This window comes from Bos taurus, chromosome 7, assembly GCF_002263795.3.
Source record: "Bos taurus isolate L1 Dominette 01449 registration number 42190680 breed Hereford chromosome 7, ARS-UCD2.0, whole genome shotgun sequence".
NCBI classification, from domain to species: Eukaryota; Metazoa; Chordata; class Mammalia; order Artiodactyla; family Bovidae; genus Bos; species Bos taurus.
In genome coordinates this window covers 78,902,546-78,922,627 of record NC_037334.1, presented here as the reverse complement: position 1 = coordinate 78,922,627, position 20,082 = coordinate 78,902,546, and the positions used below count along the sequence as shown (strand labels likewise).

At 38.5% G+C, this 20,082-nt stretch overlaps 1 protein-coding gene across 2 annotated transcripts in view; it reads right to left on the bottom strand.

Annotated features, from left to right (window-relative positions):
- Nucleotides 1–16,169, bottom strand: part of LOC112447478 (teneurin-2) — a 426,777-nt gene extending 410,608 nt beyond the window's left edge. For both annotated transcript variants that reach the window (XM_059888818.1, XM_059888820.1), the window contains exon 1: nt 15,862–16,169. The gene's annotated coding sequence lies outside the window, so the exon portion shown is untranslated. The remainder of the gene's footprint in view (nt 1–15,861) is intronic.
- Nucleotides 16,170–20,082: the final 3,913 nt, after the last annotated feature.

Here is a 20,082-nt window from a genome sequence, read left to right as displayed (position 1 = left end):
CCTGGAATAAATTAGTCATGAAATGCCTCCCAAACCTCGGTCGAAATTAAGACCAAAACAGCAAGGCTTATAAAATAAAGAACACTGTTCGCTATCCATTTCTACCAGAATCAAGTCATTAAGCATTGCTAATAGTTGTTGACCTACAACACACTCTGAAAGGAATTAAGGGTGAGGATCAGGATAAAGTACTCTATGTTCTGGGTCTGGGAAAACTGGCAAACAGGCCCTCAGATAGATAAGTTTCCGGAGAAATTTTTTTTATGGACCTAAATCCTTGCGTTTTCCCATACTTAAAAAAGCACTAAAACCAATTACTAAGATATCTCTTCCCTGTGGCTAACAGCAACCTTCTACTGAGATGTGTACTTAATTGCAAGTACACCCATCGCCAAAATCACATATATACTGACCTCCCTCTTTTCCTGTTTGAAAAAGTTCTCAGAGTTCTCTGAGAGATTGTCCCCCAGGTTATAATCCTCAGTTTGGCTTGAATAAAAATTTTCCATTTCTTTCTTAGATTGACTGTTGATTAGTTTTTTTCATTGACAGGCATATAAAACAGTTATTAGGCTAAATTTGGTCCACAGGTTATAGTTTGCTGACTCCTACATTAAACTAATTTTCCCAGCTTCCAATAAGACACTAAATACTTGGCTTCTCTTTGTACATGGAAAGTGATTATGATGTATTTTTCATACCAAAAAGATTACTGCTTTTATCATTTATATATAATCACTCCTAAAGCATCTTTTAAATAATGCAAAGGGTAAAAAGTAAAAATAGTTATTTAAAATATGTTCAGTCATACTAAACATTTGATGGACACATAGTTCAGGACTCTAATAATTCTAATTTTGCCACATTTATTGTTCAGTACCAGCATCTGTCCTTCAGTCTTATTTATGACAATTTTCCTATTTATAAAAGAATAGAACATGAATAATGTAATTCCAATACATTTATATTCACCAAACCAACAGAACTCATGCAGCTACTCATGGTTCTAAAAAAATTAAAATCACATGGTAGATTCTGTCCATGCTCCCAAAGGAAAAGAAATCCATGATGCTTTCACTCAACAAATATTTATCCAGCATATACAATGCCCAAGGCAATGCAAAAGGTAGCAACTTAGGCATGTGGACAAGATCTGTCATCTTTTTTGTGCATTCAAAAATAAGAATCTGAAACAGTTAAATGAGAGCTGCCATCATTATTTTGATAAACCTCAGAAGAAATGCAACCACCTTTACTCAAGGTTCAAGCTGACCAAGGGTTTTCAAGATCCAAAGTTCTCCAGAGAGTGCTACAGACTGACAGGCTCATCTGCCAGTGTCTGATTTGACATGAGGTGCACGGAAGGCACGGAAACCTCAAGTGAAGAGCCTCATCTTAGACGGTTCCATATTGGTCAGACAAGCACAGTGGCTCAAGAAGGCAGGCTACATCTTCCTCAGCTCAGTCGTGGATTACTCTTTCTAAATTGGCTCACATCTGTGATTTTCAGTACCTCGAGTACCCTCCAAATAACCGATTGGGGGGGAACATAAAAGTTTGCTTTTCCGCTAAACACAGACCTTTTGGCTAACTGCCATTCCAACTCATGAAGGACATGCAGATCAGAAAATGGTAACTTCTGAGACTCCATCGGAAAAATGATAGATGAGATGTTTGGCATAGGGGCTGCCATCAGGCATTCAAACACATAACTGCTTCCAGTTACAAGATAGATCCATGACATAAACTTGGCTTCAAGGGACCCTGAAGTCCTCAACCCCAAACAGATGAGAATCTGAGAAACTATACAAAACTCTTCTTTTGTTTATTTTCAAAAGAAATGAGGAATCTTTAAAAAGAAAGAGAGAGAGAGAGGAAGCTAAGACTATTACCTATCATAGTACCCTCTTTCGAGAAACTTGAAGGAAACTTACAATCTAACTTTATAGGCAAAAGTTTCAAAAAAATGAATTTCACCATCTTTAAGACAGCACATATTCTGCTTTTATGTAATCAACTGCATGTGCTACAGGGTCAGGAGATCTGGAAGTGCATGATAAATGTGGATGAAAGCTGATATTTCAGGATGCAAACACATGTGCATATAAAACACATACAGAGAGAAAGAAAAAGAAGCACAGTGAAGAAAAGATTATCTTTCATATACACACTTATTTTCATAAACACCCACGATACAGAAAGAGGGAACAGAGAACAAACCTAACATCTCTCAGAGAAAATGATTCAAGTCCTTTCAATCCTTCAGAAGCATGCTTTGAGTCTAGATTATTCGATGATCCCTACACTACTATTTTCTCCAGATATACATCTGAAATCATGTCAGTCATGTCATCTGCAGCTTAAATTAGGCTTCTTTATCACCTGGAGTAACTTTCAAACCCTGCAACTGGCTTTGCCACTCTTCTGGTATCATGGAAAGTTCACCAGGTTGACATTTAATTACATGACTGAATTCCTAATAAGGATTAATAAAATGATTAATTTACTCTTCTCTTCTCTCTCTCTCTCGCTGGTTTCCCCCGAGTCATGGCTGGCCATCGACAAGAACAAAATATCTAACTGAGGAAAACTGTCTTCCACGCGCAGCATCTGTCTCTCTGGCAAGCTCTGTAGACAGTTGTGTTCTGTCTCTAGAACCGCTTGAGAATCTCTTTCACTCTGTGCTATTAGTAGGCTCTCACCCTCCTAGGTGCTGCTTCCCACTGATCCCACTCAATTTGAAAGACGGATTTGTATATATTTATCCTTCTGAGAATCTGCTATTGTGCAAATATCTCAAATTGAGACCCCCGTGGGAGGGCGCACACGACAGAGGAACACTTGCTTTTCTTTTTCTGCAAAATATCCATAAAATAGCTCAGCGGTTCCCAGGGGTCTGCTTCTGGGTATTATATAAGCAGCTTCTCCTTCAGAGAGGGAAACAGAGACTTCAAGACACAGAATAAAAATGCCCACAGTTTTCTAAGGGAATTTCAAAATAGCAAGTTGCTTAAATATCAAGGAAAGCACCTGGTTTCTCTCCAAGCCTAAAGATAGCCTGTGATCCTTCCAGAAAAGTAAGCCGGGGGTGGGGGGGGGGGGTGGGGGGGTAGGGGAAAAGGGGGGACCGGGGGAGGAGGAAGGTCATGACCAGCACCGGAGAGACTGGGGAACACAGAGAATTATTTGGCAATGCATAACTGAGTAAGCTCTGTCATTTCGGCAATTCTAGAAAAAGAACTTAGTTGAAGAAGTTTTGTTTTTGGAAAAGTAGTTGAGGTGGAGGCATGTTTTGTAGGCATGATATTCCAGCAACAGCACATCTGTCTTACTCTAATTCAGACCCCAAAATACTTCTGTCAGGCTCTCCCTTGCTTCTTAAAAATTTCTTCTCAAATCCACTTTATCCACTTTTTTTTTTTTCAAATAATTACTCAATCCTTAGACCCCCTAGAGGCTTCTGATTCTTAAAAGAATTAGAAAAGATCTCCAGTTATTATTAGATTCCATTTTAGATTGAGAAGAAAGCAGAAAATGGGCAAGATAGGCCCTCCTTTATGTTGTCTGAGTTACTTTTGAAATTTGCTTCTTTCAAAGGTTGGAATAGCACGGAGCACCTTCAAACTATGAAAAATAAGTCAACCGGACCAATTATTTGGAACTCTCACATTAAAAGTAGAAATAATTTAACCACCCCTCCAAAGACCTAAAGGCATTTAAGAGAATCCAAGAAGCTCCATACGTTTCATATTTTCTAAGAATAACTACGGAGCAAAAGATTAAGCCTTCAAATATCTCACTTACGTAAGTCTGACAACAACAAAAAATACACAGTGGAAAGGATTAATCTCAAACAAAACTAGGAAAAGAGGCTTTTGCAGAAAACTATTCCTCTGGCTAGATTTCTTTTGTTTACAATAAGAAGTAGAATTTGGACCCATTATGTATTCCTTCTTATGGGTCCCCTTGTGAATTGAGGTTGTTAAAGTAACATTGTAATTATCTTTTATCTATGGCATGATTTATTTATAATATGAAATCCCCTTTCACATTTTTAGTGTCTTAATAAGTGAATGCTCTCCTTAGCAGTTAGAAAAATGTAACGCTGAGATATGAAACAAATATTTATTTCCTCAAAAACCCACTGAATGTGATTCCAATAAAAACATCATGACATATTTTGTTTGAAGCATTTAAAATTTTTGTTCAGTTTCAAAGGTCATATTTAAAACTGCACCAACTATGAATATGAATAAGTTGTAGGCCATGCCTAAAGTGGGGTGTCTTTTCAAGTAAAAGACAAGACTTACTAATAGTCCCATTTGTTTTCCATTAAAAATCTACTCATTGTATTCACAACAATCCACATGCCAGTATGGGAGCCTGCTTGGACAAAGCCTTTGCTTTGTGTGTATCAGATGCGAAATTTACTTAAATTCAAGATAATTGCAAGTGCATCTGCTACGCTTTGTCACTGGTCTATATGCACATTTCCACAGTGTATACAAAGAGCAATTATCCAACAACTAAAGAAAAAGAAACAGTCATTTCTGCAAATTGCAGCCAGCTCCTTTATCAAGGAATAAGTTTGTGCGGAAAAGAATGCTACCCCAAAACACTTTTTTAAAATAAAATGTATTCACCCACACCACATACATTAACTACACAGAACAAAAAAGGGAGCTTCTTCAACTGTTAAATTACTAGGTCTGAAACAAGGATAACTGCAATTTCAAATAAAATCATCTCACAAAACATAAAGTTCCCCTCTGGAGGAAGAAAAAACAAAAAACACAACCGATTTAAACCAATTTGATGCACTGCTTTATGTTCTTATTCTGGATTCATGACAAAATATTTCAATAATCGTCACCCTGTTTGTCATTGGGTTGTATTTTCCTAATTTGAGATATAAGTGCACAGGCACAAGAACATGAAGAAAATTCAAAATGGGATTATTTAAAATTGGACAATAAAAAATTTTAAAAGTTTTTGCTATGTTCATTAAATAGTAAATTCTACGTAGACCTAAGTTTCATCAATTGTACTATTTGGTCAATGGTTCTCTTTCTCGCTTGCATTCTTTCCTTTTTATTTTCTTTTGCCTTTTTTTTTTTTTAATTTTCATGAACAATCCCATTTCAACTGTCACATTCAACACGGCCACCATTCCTTCAAAGCCCAATCCAATTTTCAGATTTTTACACTTCATGCCAATGAAACAACATCAACGGCACTCCTCTTCAAGGGTCTAATTGACGAAACTTGTTCTTTTAGCAAATTCTCAAGGCCATCCAAAATGCTCAGATAGAGAGAAAATTAATACAAAGAGTAAAGAAATTTTTGTGACGACTGAAATCTATCACTTCAGTGAAATCTATTACTTCAGAGGCCACTTATTCCCTGCTTCACCTTCATTTAAATATCTTCAATACTATTTTGTAAAATGTATTATGCTACCAGTCAATGCTATTAGTAAACAAAACAAAACAAAAAACTTTCCCTATTCCCCAAACTGGAGAATCAGTACCATTAATATTTCATACAGCTGCATTAAATGAGACAATATTCAATATTTAACTTGTCTACTCCTTCAGTAATTTATATTAGAAAATAACAACCATGTGAGAATTCAGCCAGTCGGATTATTTTATGGGATGAACCTTTGCCGTTATTAATAACATTTCAATATCTTATGGTTTTTCAGCAAAGAATTGTAACATTCAAGGACTGAAAGAGATTTTGTTTCTAATTAATTCTCAAAATCCTTGGGAGACAGTGATAGAAGGATAAATATATTAACTTGGAATTGAAGAATAAAAGACTGAGCCTTCTGATGCAAAAGTTTTACTAGAAACATGGATTACTTGTGTGAGTCCTACATCTCACTCTGTTTGCTAATAATTTAGTGAGGAAGATGTGTTTGGACCTCAGACAGTCTAAGTCATGGGAAAAAAGAGATGCAATTTTGTTTCTTTCAAGTACCACAATTACTCTTATTAGCAATTTATAAGTACAGAGCTGGTCTGATCTTTTATCCCAAATTCCTACTAATTTCCTTGCAGGCAATTATTCAGCCATCCAGATGTCTTCTTTACAGTAATTTAAGCAAATCTTCACCTTTTTTCATACCATTTATCAACCTTATATATTTACACACAGGCAAACTTCAGCCCAATCTAAGTAGATTATCTTTAATTTTAACATGAGCAGAATTCAAATGCATCGTGATTCAATACGGCTCTTGGTGATAACAAAAACGAATTCTTCATGATGAACATATTTGAGGCTGGTGTGTGCTAAGATCAAAAGCATTTTGCTTAATACATTTACAACAGGAATGTCCTCCAATCCATTTTAAGCAAGACAGAAGTTCTCACCGCTATTTGCCTTTCAAGTTCATCCCCTAAGGTCCTGCAGGTCCCTTATTGTGAATATTTGCTGGGGAATTTTTATTTACGTTTTATTGATTGCCTCTCCCCTTTTATTTTCAGGGAATTCCACCACTTATATCTTGCTCAAAGTCTTTTTGCCTCATGATAGAATATGAAAGGGCCAGACTATTGATTTATCAGACTTTCTAGTTATAGGGATGTGACACTTGATCAAAATGCAGCCAACTGGACGAACCAGATTAGAACTTTGAGTCAAGAGCCAGGGATCCCCACTACTGAAAGGACAGTAGTTCCTTCCAGGCCTGATACAGTCACCTATCCAGGGCTGCAGTGCTAGCTGATACTAATGGCAATGGCAGAGTCCAGTGCCGGGGATGTGGAAGGCTGTAGCTGGAAACCCAGTGTTCAGTGGCAGGAGCACAAGTGTCTGTTTCCACATATTTCCTGGGGACTCCGTGCTCCCTGATATCTTCCAATACATTCCCTTTCTGTTTATGTTTGCCAGAATTAGTCTCTAACTTACAAGGAAGAACAAACCCAACCCTACCATTGAAAATAATAAATCAAATTGCACTTTTATTCTGTGCACTTTTATTCAGTTTATTAGAAACTGTTCGGAAATGAATGAAGAGAGCCTGTAATACTGCAAGCTGTAAAGAACATATTCTTATCACAAAGACTAGGGAACTTTCTGTCCAGAAGGACTCCTACAACAAATTAGAAATGATCTCAGAAATTCTCAGAAATTCATGGATCCAACAGGAAAAGAGCCAGGAGTCAAAGTTCAAATGAAGATCCCTTCCAATTTTTCTCAGCCATTGCTTCTCTGATTCAGATCCACCAGGAACAGAAGATGGAAAAGAAATTTGATGTTCTGGCTATGATTTGTTGGAAATGAGATACGTACATCTTGAAAACTCACAGCAAAAAAAAAAAAAAAAGGAGCATTAAATCAGAGCCTGACCATTGCTATCAAAAGTCAAAGCTGACTGCCGGAAGCCCAGCAAGCCATTACCTGGGGCTGTGGAAAGGGCCAGTGCTCTGTGCACTTCTCCATCCACTTTCAGAGCTATTCACCAAGCACTTTTCAAGAATATTACCATTCCAACAAATGACTGATAAGAGATAAATTTAAGAAAGTGAATAAGTTTTGAAAAGTAAATCCCTAAACCTACATATTCGCCATATGTTTTCAAGTACAACTGGGAAAATATTCCTTTAGAACAGTTTTCAACCATGGGAACACTTGGAAATTTTCTTACTGTCCCAATTCCTATCAATTTTCAAAACCCTCCAAAAAAAAAAAAAAGTAAATCATAAATTGATTCATTGGTCATAAAAAATGTAAATTGACAGCTCTGAGCCATGGAACCATTCATCCGCTCACTGATTGAATTGACACAGGTAATAGGCATGTCCTAAAAATGACCTGCATGAGTTATCTGCCCTTACTTTGAAACCTAGATGTTAACCTGGCAAGAATCCCTAGTTTAATACTAGCCCTCTGGCTTTATTCTTAAACATGTCTGCTGTATCTGAATTTAAAAGAAAGCAAGCAAGCTGAGAAGTTATATCCCTGATCTGGCTCAAAGCTATGCTTTTCTCAGAATAACTGCACTTGGAGATCTAGGACAAAGCTATTAAAAACAAAACAAAACTACTTCTAACTTCTGTAATTAAAACATTATATTATACATGTGTATATGCACACACACACACACACACACTTTTGCCTAAAGACTGTAAGCTTCTAGACCAGCAACCAATCATACACACATATACACACCCAAATAGTATATGATTCTGTGTATACCCCATGGGGGCTTAATAAACACTTATGAATTGACTGACAAGAGAAAAAAAAAAAAAAAAACAAGAAATGACAACCTTCAGGGTAGCCGTAAAACAATTTTAACTTGAAAATTGCCCAGAAATAGATTTCACAGTCCATGGGAACATACACAAATCATATAAAAAGAGCCTGTGCCCCTTATATACCTAGAGAGTCCTTAGTGAAAAATCACTGTTGTAGGAAGGAGAGTTCAGGCTCTTTATCTATTTACTCTTTGGCTTCTTCACTGAATTCAGCTGAGAGCAACTTTTTTTCTTTCTGTAATAACCTTTTCCACAGAATAACTTTTAAAATACAGATTAGAGTAAATGTAAAATTTACCTCATCACTCATATATTCTTGTGAGGTCAACAGGTATAAAATCACCTTTCCCTCTCAATTCTCAAGACTCATGTTGCCATTTGAATTTCTCTGCAGCCAAATGTAACAAAAGCATCATCTACAAAGCTTACAGTTTCTTCAACAGCAGCATCTCCAAATAAACAGAAATTAGCAATAAATCATAAGCTGCTCATAGTCTTCTCTAAAGGATGCATTGAGAGTGTGCCACAATTCTTAAAATCACACTTCAGTGCTTCCTTCAAGACAGTTTTCAAACACCTCAAGTTCAAAAGCGGTTTGCTTTTCTCCCTGAAGTTCATATGCGTGTTCTATGTTAAGGATGTGAATAGAACGGATAATTTAGTGGTCTCTGGAAAGGATCATATACACAGGATGATGCTTCTGTTTTAATTTAGCCTTGTTACATTTACTTGAAATGGTTGTTATTTCAGTTACGGTCTATTTTGAAGAACAACTTCCATACTGATAAATTTCCAAAAATGTTTGATGAGAGCAAGTGGGGAAAAAAATAAGAAATAAGCCATGCTTAAAATTGATCCCATTAATCTGGGAAGAGGGGTGGGGTAGGTAAAAAAGAGAAGAAAACATTTTTGATTGAGGTAAGGAACTTTTTAACAAAAACACATGAAACAAAAAATAAAAAGTCTGTGTATGTCTTTACCATCAAAGGTCAAAAACAAAATCTATTTTAATTCACTGCAGCTCACTGCAGTTACATGTAGTGGTCAATCGCTTTGCCAACATCATCATGCAGGTCCCCTTATGGTAGCCACCTACTATACCCCATCCCATCCCAATGCCCCAGCCCCCACCCCTGGCTCATCCCACAGTTCAACTTACAGCCAAGAGGTGGGTTTGGTCACCTGCTTCGTAGGATAAATTTGAGTTCATTTTCCAACTCATTGTTTGGGGTGACGTTTGTTTCTCAGTTTTCAGGTCTCCCACATAGATAGCAGTGTGAAAGGGTAGGGTTGTGGGTTTTTTGGTTTCTTTTTTTTTTCTTGTTTTCTTGGCACCTCCTCTGGACTGTAAGAAGTAATGATTGATCATTTTTACACAGTCATCCGTGGCCCTCTTCATGGCCACATGTAAATGCGCCAATGGATAATTAAGCAACAGACACATCCAATAAATATAATAAATAAATTTGATTTTTTCCCCTTAGTAATTGGTTTCATCTGACTGAGTCTGATTATGTGTGAGGATATGTAAACAGGATTAGAGAGGAGAAAAAATAGATGCTAGGTCACACAAATTGCAGAGCCCTAACCACTGTGAAATATTTGTGCAATAATTATATTATTATTCTTAAGGTTAGAAAAGCACTTTGCATCTTCTCCAGAACTTGAGGTGAGGCTAAAAATAAAATGGGTGGCAGGATTATTATCATAAGGAGATGGTGGCCAACTATAGAATACATTTTCCTTTGGTTTTCCCACAAAGTCTCACTACCTTGCCCTCATGCCTCCATTAAATCCATGTAGGTACCACCAAACTTTGAAGTCTCCAATCCTAGGGGTCATATCACATCAGACTACATGAATAGACATGAGCTGGGAATATATAGAAGGCAGAGAATGAGAAGATATTTGTATATAATTACAGTCTGAGCAAATCCTAAAATAAAATAAAATTAAATCATTTTTCTAATATAATCTCAAGTGACACAAAGAGCAAAGCTTTATCTTGTATTTAAAAAAGAAACATCTACTTCTATTCCCATTTACTTTCTTAGACATCACTTTGGCATCAAATTACTCTTAACCATCATATCTGGCTTTTAGCAGAACATGGTACCTGGCCTGTCTTGGGAATTTAAAACCTGCTTTTTGAAGCAATTAAAAAAAAAACAAAAACTGGAAGATTGAAATATACTTTCATGCAGCTTTAATTTGCCTATATTCTTTCTAGGAAATAGGCAGTATCTACTGAAATGTGTTGCACACAACCATATACTCTTACATTTGAAATGGTTTAGAAAAAATACCACAGTTAAGATCACAAAGTCTGTTGCAATAAGTTCTCTAATAATAACTGTGATTTTAGCTATGTAGATATTTACTGTTTGAATTAACCATAAATGTGGACACAGCTATCTTCTTTAATAGTTCAATTTCATTCTTAGAAATAATCTAAGAATCTAACTTGACTATTTCTAACATTCAAAATGAAATTTTGAAATGGCACACACAAAAAAAAAACCTGTTACGGATACAGCAAGTAGCTTATACAATTTTGTGATTTTTTTTTAACAGTATGGGATTTTTTTAACCTTTGCCAAAATCATTTCTATTTAATGATGTATTTCTTTTTCCACAGATAGTCTTATTCCTCTAATTAAAGGAGGAGAAATGTCAAAACATTGAGTATCAGTAAAATCCTAAGCAATAATAAAAATGACATTTAAACATAAGCCTTTTCCCCAAGAGAATCCTCCAGAGAATTGTCCTCTTGAAAGATTTTAAATCAGTATATTATGGTTAGCATCAATTTTATCTTCACCAAGTGAATTATATTCTCCAACTTTAGTTTTTGCCTCCTAATATTTAAATTAAGAGCTGGGGAAACTAAACAAAGAAAAATGACTTCTTCTTTTGGAGCAAATTCATTAATGATTTTTTTTTATTTTACAAGGCCCACAACTCACTTTTATATATTATAAAATAATTACTTTACCATGGTCATATTAATAGAAATGATCATACAAAATTCCTAATATTTTTTTACCAGGCTTAAGCCTCTACACCTAAATAATTTCATCATGAGGACAATTAAATAGACTGTCTTTTAGAAGAATGGGTCCTAAACTTTTATAGATCTGCATCATAGTCCAGAAATCACAAAGTAAGGCAAAGATAGGAACAACTAAGTCTAGCATCATGTTTATGTTAGAAAAACCTGTGGCAGAATCAAATTAGGGACAGAAGAAATAATGGGGCATCTTAATAGGTGATCTAAACAAGTATCAAGGAAAGGAGAGCCTTCTCTGAAAGAACTGCAGTCAAAGCATAAGAACTCTAAACTTTTAAAGAAACCATCTCTTTCCTCCCAAACCTCGCACTCATACTTTCCAAGACAGATGCAGGATATTTGCTACCCGCCACCCATATGCTGGCGCTGAGATGAGGAACACACTCAATCGTTCCATCAGAGTCAAAGATCAAGTCATATTATCCAGGATAGGGGGAAATCTTTGCTGGGGAACCTAGATTTTATTTTAACATATTAGCTGTATTATTTAGTGTCAATTTCTATTCACTAAATTTACATGAAAAGAGTTAAAACACCTGCTCTCGCTTTACTCACACTATTGCTGAAAAGCACACAACCATACCATTTTTCTGATAATCCTTTTTGTCTAAAAGGTTGGTACTGTAATGCTCTACTTAGGAGAGGGGGACCAATTTAATCCTTTCAGCAAAAACGAGAGAACTTTATTAGCAAACTATTTCTCAAGGTGCTTCATTTTTTGCCACGAGGAATTCGTAAGAAAAGGCTGCAATGCTTCAAGTTCAAAATCACACTGGAGAGTGAAATATACCAAGCAGACTGTGGGCAGTAAGTAATATGAATTTTGGGGAAAAGATTTTATACCTCTTCAACTTCATAAAAATCTTTCAGAAATATGAACAGGATACTTGCAGCAGAGGTAAAATAATACGTTAAGTAGTGGTTTTTCTTTGTTAGGTAGAGAAAACTATATACATACATATGTTATGTGTATATATATATATATAAAATTTACTGGTAGTACAAAATTCTGAATATTGTGAATATTCCTTTAACAAAAAAAAAGTGAAAGAAGGAGTATAAGGAAATACTTTGACAAGGCTACTATTTGCTCTCACTGTACACGACTCATAAAACTACTGTTGATTTCACAAAATTTTAAGGGGGGTATTATCTAATTAGATCTTACATTTTATGAAATATTGTTACATTCCTCTTTCCATTAAGAGCATATGAAAAGATAGCCATTCCCCCCGCCCCCAAAATATATATATATATATTCTTACAATCTTCCCTGAAGACTGAGACTCTGTTGTATGCACTATGAGTATAGAATGGAAGGTTTCTCTTTGTGAGTCCATCAGGGCTCCTAGAAACCAGTAAGTCAAAGAACAAAACTGTTGCTTCACACAAAGTGATGAGAGACAAAAGCATATGCTTTTTACATAGTCCCACTTGAGGTAGTAGTCTGATATAAGTTTTGTCTCTTTAAACTTGACTCGCAGTTTGAGTTCTTAAGTGGAGAGAGATAAAAGGGCCTTGGCAATGACCTTGACTATATTTCACCAGAAATCACTTCTCAAAATTAGTCTACACAGAATAGAAAACAATGGAAAAGCTCACCAATACAGGTTTTCCTCAAAAACACACAAGCAGTGCAGAGTTCCTTTCAATCACACAGTGAAAAAAAAAACAAACAAACAGTAATTACTTTTAAGAAACGTTCAGTACCTCTAGCATAATAAACACTTTACACATGCAGAAAAAACTCTACTCTTATCAAAATGAAAATAGACACCTTAAAAATACAGGCAAATATATTGTCAAGTTCCATTAACCAACAGGCTCTTTCTACACAGCCTTCTCTTCCCAAAAAAGTTACCTTCTCCCCAGAATGTCAGATGCCATGCATTTGGAAATGCTGAAATTCAATACACACACCAATTGAAGGTAAACTACCTAATGTACCAACAAACTTAGCAAGAGGATGGTATTATTCTGATACATTAAACTGAGATCAACCCCAGGCACAGAAAGTTAAAATGAGCTTAGTTATGATTTAATGGGAACCTTAACATCAATAACAATAATAAGAAAACCACCAGCAAGCCACAAACACTATACCACACAGAACCATGTAAGAGTAATTAAAAACCTAGCTGATTGAATAGTATTCTCACCAGACAATACACCCAAAATGTAGCTATGTTTAATATTTTAACACAAATTCTCTGAGCCTGTTCAAAGTTGCCAGTAAACTAGAAAGGGTAAAAACCAACCGCAACAGGAAGGAGGAGTCTGTTGTTTAAATCAATGTACTCTTGGTCTTCATAACTAGTGAAGATACTGAAACTAAAACTAATTGTGCTGCTTCATAAATAAATTCATGCACTCAATGTATTATATAACAATTAGAAATCTTGCTTCATGGGCCACGTGAAAGGACTCCTTAGTCTGGTCAGTTATCTGCTTGTGCCCCTGTGTGTGGAATATGCCAGAGAAACAATTCAGCTGCTTAGCATGGAGTATACTGCTTTCTGGTTTAGGTCCTAGAATGAGAAAACCATGCTTTAGAAGACTTGGGTTCTTAGGATCATAATTTACTATACAAATTCATTTTTCCTTGGTACCCAGGCAAATAAATGCTTCAAAGACAACTGTGATCCTAATGAATGGAAGTTGGGCTTTTCCCTCCAACTTGATCAAAATGGTAAACGGCAAGGGTCCATAAAAATATTTTAAATAGCAATATTGCCACCTCAAGGGACCCAGGAATAAGCTGAGATTGCATTCTAAGTAAAATGTCTTATACCATTAGCAGACTACAAAAGAAGAAATAAGCTTTAGATCTAAGGAACCCTGTCCACAATTTCCAAAAGAGCTTTTGTCAACACAGGCAGCTCAAAATAGGTGAATTTGCATGGTGTCTTGGAGTAGGCTTTCTTCTATAAAAAAGAGGGTCTGACTTGAGTTAATTTACAGTTCATTTTGTTCCAAGTCCTAAACTGTTTTATGCTGTTCTCCCAACATCAGCTAAGTTTACATGAAAACAAAGTTGAGCAGTATCATTGCAAACATACTCTCTGCACTTAGGTAATTGCTGGTCTATGATGTGGCAACCACAAGGCAAAAGCAGGCTTCTTTAAATACCAGTATTTTCCCTCTGTCAAATGTGTGAGCTTCAGAGTATCTCTGAACTGGATATCCTCATCTGAGTCTAGAGTTCAGAGCTCCTCAGGATGCTAACACATATAGTGGAACTGCAATTGGTTCTATCCCCTACTTCCCTCCTTACATTTCAGCTGCCATTATTTTAGCTTCTTTTCCCATAGCTTGGCAGAAATTTTCACAACTATAAACTGATTTCTTTAGAAACTGCTAATGTGCCTTTACTTAGTGACCCTTCAGCATTTCTACTAAACTGCAACTGAAAACTTAGGGGGATAAAGAGCAAAACAAACGAAAAATGGTTAACTGCTAAGGACCTTCCAAAGAACTTAAATACAAATACATCAAAGAACCGTTCTATGTTAAATTTTAAATAATATTTAAAACAGATTCTGGAAGCAAGAGTTACAGAGTCAGTTCTATTAAAAAAAAAAAAAGAGTTAAGAGTTCAATTTGCATGCATTATGCTGGCTATTTTAAATAATGTTTTTCCATGTGGATGGCAGAAACTGCCCTCCCCCTCCCCAATTGACAAGATGCCACTTCAAGTAAGATCTAAGAAAGGGGTGGTTTGGGGGTTAGAAATTGCTGTACATGTCTTGCAATTTTGCATAAAACAATACCAGCAATCTCTCTCCTTCTCCATAGCCCTAAATTTATTATTAAGTAAATTCAGCAATAGCTCAATCACTGGAGACCAGGACAGGATGTGATACACTAAAGCACTTATATGTTTATTATCTTTGCAAGCAACATGAGTAGTGGTGTCTATAACTGCCTCCTGCAAATCTGCAGCGATGTGAGGCAAAACAGCATTTTTAAGAATTTCCCTTTTGGAATGCAAATGATTCTGCCTCTAATTTTGAATATTTTAGCCAGCATGTACCACACAGTAGTTCTGGAATCACTGGCATCTGTCATGCTGTCAAAACTGAGTCAAAATGCATTGTAATCCTGAAGAACGATAACGATAAACATCAATGCAACGTTAAAATGCATCCTAAAAAAAAAAAAAATCCCCATAATTGCGATGAACATTAGAGAGAAAACGGCAGTCCTTCTGCAGGGAAATAACAGTCTGCTCTACCAATATTTCCCCTCCCCCTTGAAACTCATGCAACTAATGATGACCTCCCGAAGTGCGGAATTTAAATGTTCCAGCATTCATCTGAGGATGAAGGGGGGAAAAATACATAGAAAACCACGAAACAAGTTGCAAACTGCACAAACGCAAGGAGAGAGAGAGAGAGAAGGGAACTGCAGGCTGATTCAGGAGCGATTGCAGAATGAGGAGCAACAGAAAGGAAACACGGAAGAAAGAAAGGGGGGGAAAGCCTTAAGCATTAAAGAGTAAGAAGTGAAAAAAACATTTACCAGCGGCTCGGTCAGTAGCTTCGCTCCCTGACACCATCTATATAGAGAGAGAACTTAGCCTAGAGTCTTCGGTCCCAGCTCGCTTTGGAGCAAAATTCCTTCACTTCGAGGGGGTAACAAACGCCCTCAAGAAAGAGAGAGAGAGGGAAAGAGGGGGAAAAATAATCCCAAAGACCAAGACAGGCTTTCCCCTCCTCCCTCTTACCCGCCCCCCGGACTCCCCAAACGGTGCTCGCTTCTGCACAGTTCTGCCGGCTGTGCCGCTGAGCTGCTGCGATGCTGCCGCGGCGGCTGCTGCTGCTGGTGCTGCTGCTGCTGCTGCTGCTACTTCGGAAACGATTAGGAGGAGGACGCCCAAGCACGACCTGAGCCTGCGAGCCACCCAGGACCAATGTGCAACCTGCTCTGGAATCAAACCCATAACACACGCACGCACATCCAGTGGCTCCTGCACTAGAGCCCCCGCGCGCACACACACACGCGCCCGCCCGCGCGCAGTACAGACACACAGACACGCGCGCACACACACGCGCGCACGCGCGCACACACACAGACACAAACACACACAGACACACTGAACGCCGCGCACCTCCCGCCCGCCGGCGCAGCCCCTGAATGGGAGTGCGAACCAATCCCCAGCCCCCGAGCGCGCGCACAGGCCGAGGCCGCCGGGGCTGGGTGGTGGCACTTGGGGGCGGCAGCTGCTGTAGCTCCTGGGTATGGGACTGGGGAAGGGCGTCACGGTCGCGAAAGAGGGGCGTTAGGGGCTCCTGCACCCCTTTGTCTGCAGAGCGATCCCCCCTCGCCCAACCCTCCCCGCAGCCAGGCACAGCGCGAGCCGCGGGCGGTGTAGAGTTCAGTTTCGCTGTGGGGTTGGTTGGGGGAGGCTCGGTTCCCTGGCTGCGCGCACCCAGGCACCGCAGCTGCACCCGGATCCCTGCACTCAGTGGAGCACAGAAAGCCCGAGCACCCCGAGAGTGACCCGAGCTTGCCTTGGGTTCAGATCACACCCACTGCTCGGCTGCAACCTCAGAATCCACCTTCCAGGGTTAGGAAGCAGAGAGGGGCAGAGAGCGGTGGTTTTAAGAGGGAAGGGAGAGTTTGCAGAGCCTTTAGCCCCTGCTGACCAGCCTCACCTAGGCAGCTCAGTGGCCCTGAACTTGTCCAAGGTGGTGCGGTACCCGGGAAACTAGGTTTCCACACCTCAGAGGGGAGTTGCTTTTCTTCCTTCCATAAAGGGAATTACAAAAGGAAGCAATTCCTGGCCCAGGAAAGGCTGATTCAGTTAGAGTAACTGACAGAAAATCCAGCAGGGCCTGGCTGTGGTAATAGTAACAGCTAACAGGTATTGCTTAGTTATCCTGCGCAGGCTTTGTGCTATGCAGTGGCCATGAATTAACTGATTGTATCTTGTCCAAACAGTATCTGATTAACCCTTGAAGGAAATTTAGGCTGCAGAATATTTTACCAACTGCTAGTCAGTGATAACCAATGCATCTGGGAATTTGAACCTGCAATTTAACTCAGGCACTGGAGAGAGAATGCCTTTCTTTGAAGGGCTCTAGGCATTTCCAGAAAAGTAAAGGTCTACTGGATGTTTGCATGATAACACCCTCTGGCCTTCAAGCTGTATCCAGCCTGTCTTCAGCAATCTGCAGGTCTGAAACACTGCATGCCTGCAGTTTGCGTAATGTCCTAATACTAATAATATTCAAAATACTCATCTCTTGACTATGTACTCTGAGTCACCCTTTTAATTAGGCTCAGCAGACTTGCAATCATAATCTTTAAAATAACTCTGTAAACAAGCTATCCTTACTTCCATTTTACATATGAGGAGACTGACCCAGAGATGCCTTGTGACTTTCTCAAGGTGACAGGGCCAGAATAAGGAGGATGTGGTTTGGTCACCTCCAAGGTCCATTTTTGCAATGCAGGCATCTGCCTATAATGCAGGAGATCCAGGTTCCATCCCTGGGCCGGGAAGATCCGCTGAAGAAGGGAATGACAACCCATTCCAGGATTATTGCCTGGAGAATCCCATGGATGAAGGAGCCTGGTAGGCTACAGTCCACAGGGTTGCAAAGAGTTGGACATGACTAAGCGAGTAAGCACGTGAGGTCCCTGTCAGTTTTTTCTTTTTTTAAACTAAATTATGTGTCTTCCTTAACTGTATATTGAATAAAGTCATGAGATGAGGGCACAGCAGTTACCTTTTATTTCATTCAACAAATGCATATTGATTTCCTATTAACATTCACTCATTCAAGAAATATTTACTAAGCATTTACTTCCTTCAAGGAACTTAGAGGTGACAGAAGATGACAAAGACACATCCCAGAACTCTTTGTGTTTATAGTCTGAGAAGATAGCAATCGCATGCTTATGATGCTGATGGTGAAAGCTTACTAGCAATGAATGTCCTTCCCTTCCCTATTCATCTAGCAAACTCCTAAATGTCCTTCAGTTTTCTACTCCAGTTTCACTTCTTCAGGGAAGCCATCTGTGATCTCTCTGGCTGAATTAAATCTCCCTTAATGTAGGCTTCCAAGGCATCATGTCAATTTTCTTTTTAAAAATTGTTATGGTTCCAATTTTCCATTAGTTCTGTGATTTGCCTAGTATAATCTTCCCAATCCACACAATTCTCTAGACCATAAGCCTCACTATGAATGTGTCTTTTTATTTTCCAGTAATCTCATAGTCCCTGGTAGATATTAAACCTGCTTTCTGTTTTACATGTGTGTGCACATGTGTACAAGCACACACACAACTCTTGGAATTGGAGTAATGATTCTTGGGGTAGGGTATTTTTTTTTTTAATGATATTTTCATGTCAAAGATGAGTAACACGAAGCTGAGAGAGGTTAAGTAGCTGTCCCAAGGTCACACATTTGGATAAGTGGCAGAGAAGGACTCTAACAGCTCTATCTGATGTTTAAGTCCACGTGACTACCCACAGGCTCTGCTGTGGCCATGTTTTCCAGTAACCAATCAGACTATGTGAAAGTGGCTCATGGGAAATATAGTAGACAGATTTCTGGAGGTGGCATTATGGGGAATACAGAGATAATTTAATATTGTAGAAACTGAAAAGACCTGCAATAGGACATGAGTAGTCCACTACTGAGCGCCCACCATACGTCAGTCTTTTTGTTCAGAACTTATTTTTAAGCTTAACAATTATGGCTCGATGCTGTGATTCTCATTTTATAGACAAGGAAACCAAGGCTCCCCACAAAAAACAACCCCTGCTAAACCATAAACTTAGTTTTCTGAATGTTGAGCTTTAAGCCAACTTTTTCACTCTCCTCTTTCACCTTCATCAAGAGGCTTTTTAGTTCCTCTTCACTTTCTGCCATAAGGGTGGTGTCATCTGCATATCTGAGGTTATTGATATTTCTCCCGGCAATCTTGATTCCAGCTTGTGCTTCTTCCAGCCCAGCGTTTCTCATGATGTACTCTGCATAGAAGTTAAATAAACAGGGTGACAATATACAGCCTTGACGTACTCCTTTTCCTATCTGGAACCAGTCTATTGTTCCATGTCCAGTTCTAACTGTTGCTTCCTGACCTGCATAAAGGTTTCTCAAGAGGCAGGCAGGTGGTCTGGTATTCCCATCTCTTGAAGAATTTTCCACAGTTTATTGGGATCCACACAGTCAAAGGCTTTGGCATAGTCAATAAAGCAGAAATATATGTTTTTCTGGAACTCTCTTGCTTTTTCCATGATCCAGCGGATGTTGGCAATTTGATCTCTGGTTCCTCTGCCTTTTCTAAAACCAGCTTGAACATCTGGAAGTTCATGGTTCACGGATTGCTGAAGCCTGGCTTGGAGAATTTTGAGCATTACTTTACTAGCGTGTAAGATGAGTGCAACTGTGCAGTAGTTTGAGCATTCTTTGGCATTGCCTTTCTTTAGATGGGGAAACAGTGGAAACAGTGTCAGACTTCATTTTTTTGGGCTCCAAAATCACTGCAGATGGTGACTGCAGCCATGAAATTAAAAGATGCTTACTCCTTGGAAGGAAAGTTATGACACCCTAGATAGCATATTCAAAAGCAGAGACATTACTTTGCCAACAAAGGTCCATCTAGTCAAGGCTACGGTTTTTCCAGTGGTCATGTATGGATGTAAGAGTTGGACTGTGAAGAAAGCTGAGCACCAAAGAATTGATGCTTTTAAACTGTGGTGTTGGAGAAGACTCTTGAGAGTCCCTT